Source organism: Protopterus annectens, chromosome 2.part1, assembly GCF_019279795.1.
Source record: "Protopterus annectens isolate FY-2018-M chromosome 2.part1, PAN1.0, whole genome shotgun sequence".
NCBI classification, from domain to species: domain Eukaryota; kingdom Metazoa; phylum Chordata; order Ceratodontiformes; family Protopteridae; genus Protopterus; species Protopterus annectens.
In genome coordinates this window covers 1,336,157,538-1,336,160,037 of record NC_056729.1, presented here as the reverse complement: position 1 = coordinate 1,336,160,037, position 2,500 = coordinate 1,336,157,538, and positions in this window count along the sequence as shown.

Here is a 2,500-nt window from a genome sequence, read left to right as displayed (position 1 = left end):
ATGACAAACATCTCCACCACCCTGTCCTTCCCTTTCTTGCTTCAGCAAATGAATACAAGTAGATAAGGAACTATCCCCAGAGAGATAAAGTACATAAAAACTGAACAGTGCAAATAAAAATAATTACTTTTATTTATTAGACACAAAAAAGTGGCGGTGTGGTGTCTTTCGGCTTTTCCCGGTTAGGGGTCGCCACAGCAGAGCTCCGGTCCGCTAATGATTGGCAGTAGATTTTTATGTGCCGAGTTGCCAGCCCTGACACACAACCTTCAACGAAGGTACGCCCATTCATGCATGTCTCCAGACAGAAGACGCTCTGAGAATCGAATGGGACAACGTCTTACTGTCAAGCGACAGCACTACCGCAGCACCACCACCGCAGTTTCACAAAAACGAACAGAAAAAAATTAACTTGTCCACCCACCAATAAAAATATTTATTATGAATAAATAATGCAAGTGGACAGAGAATTGTAGTCCACATTTGCTTGATGTCAGTAAGGAGATAAAGAACATAAAAATGGCCGAAGTATTTATAAAAAACTTTCTCTGCAGTATTGCCACACAAACTAGTCTTCACTCTGGGTACTACACAAGGTTAAGGCTATGAGCTATTAGAAGCTGTAGTCCTGGGTTTGATACTCACAGCCTGTTTCCCTAGTGAGCGACAATGAGCATTTAATTTACCTGTTAGTGCCCCTAGGGCATGTGGGAAATTGGGCTAGGTTTCTCAATGGCCTCCTGGACTGCATGCTTTCTATCTATGAAATGATACAATCATAGGCAAGTAGTAGTTTGCGGTTGTATTACAAGGCCAAGATTACTGGCCATCTGTTTTACCAACTTTCCTTTCTCTAACTGGTGCTTTACCTCTGTAGGGAGAATCTGAAAAATATGGTAACATTTCTCATTTCTGAAGGCAAAACCCTCCTATATTTTTTTTCTTCCTGAAAAGTATTATGCATCAAATGCAAAATAAATAAATAAAATAAATGTTCACTTGCCTAGCACTGCTCCCAACTTAAAAAAGCAATTTGTTTTGGCATTTTCAGACACAAGTTCAAACTGGATATCTATATAAACCAGTGACCAGTAACTGCAAACAATACATGAACTAGATAAGTGTATATGTATGTGGACTTACAGAAACTGCCACAGGATGAAATACTGTAATAATACCAGGGTGCAAATGCAGCATCACAGTTGTCTTCCTTTGTGTAGATGGATATAGCTATGACAGCCCTGGTGCTTTTAAGAGCCAGCATGGGGCAGTAAGTGGCCAAAGTTGTCAGGAGACATTTTGGCCTGCTATATGGCAACCACCTGATACAGACGGAGTAGTACAGAAAGCAGCAGAAAGAGCATATGGACGGCATTTCAGCCTAGCAAGCAGTGACCAGATCTTTAACTGACTATGCATCGGGGGGGGGGGGGGGGGAGTAACGTGTGCAAAAGTACAGTTTTGTACCTACCATAAATGTAGATGTTCAAGGATCCACATTGCTGCAGTCATAACCTGTGGGTAGTCCGCTGTCCTCGGTCGGCCCGAATACCAAAGAGTTAGGCTGGTGTCGGTCATGGTCGCCCGGAGCTGACGTCAGTACGTAGTAGTACTTAAGCGCATGACCGACGACATATCCTCAGTCTTTCTTGCCCCAGATGTCAGAAGGCCTTGAAAAGGAAAGGCCAGAGCCAAAATAGTAAATACCCAACAACCACAAGTGAGAAAATAATAATAATTCTCCCAAAGGAAAAACAGCAACCCCAAACTATAGAGGGGAAGGAGGGAGGGAAAAAAGGACTGCAGCAATGTGGATCCTCGAACATCTACATTTATGGTAGGTACAAAACTGTACTATGTTCTTCGTCTCACATTGCTGCAGTCATAACCTGTGGGTAGAATCCCAAAGCAAAGGAAAAGGGAGGCTGGCAAACTAAAAAGCATTCGGAGCTGCTAACATGCCCTGTAAAACTGCAGTGGCAAACCCAGCCCTAGACTTGGAATAAAGAGGGAGATGGTAATGCTTAGCAAAAGTGTGTACTGAACTCCAAGTAGCTGCCTCCAAAATATCCTTAGTAGCTACCCCCCTCAAAAAGGCAGTAGATGTGGCAGTAGCCCTAGTGGAATGAGGTCTGATCCCAGCAGGAACAGTTTTCCCATGATGAGAATAACAAAAAGCAATACAATGACCAATCCACTTAGAAATAGTTTGCTTTGAAACAGCTTTCCCTTGTGAACCCAGAGCAAAAGAAATAAATAACTGTTGAGTCTGCCTGAACTTTTTAGTTCTGCTCAAATAATAACGTAGCTGCCTGTGAATGTCCAAAGAATGCAAGACTTTTTCCCCCTTATTTTGGGGATCAGCATAAAAAGTAGGCAAATGAATAGACTGGTTCAAGGCCACATTAGAAATCACTTTAGGCATAAAAAGTAGGGTTAATGCATAAAAGACACCCTATCCTTATGGAATACCAGAAAGGGTTCAACTGCCATGAGTGCC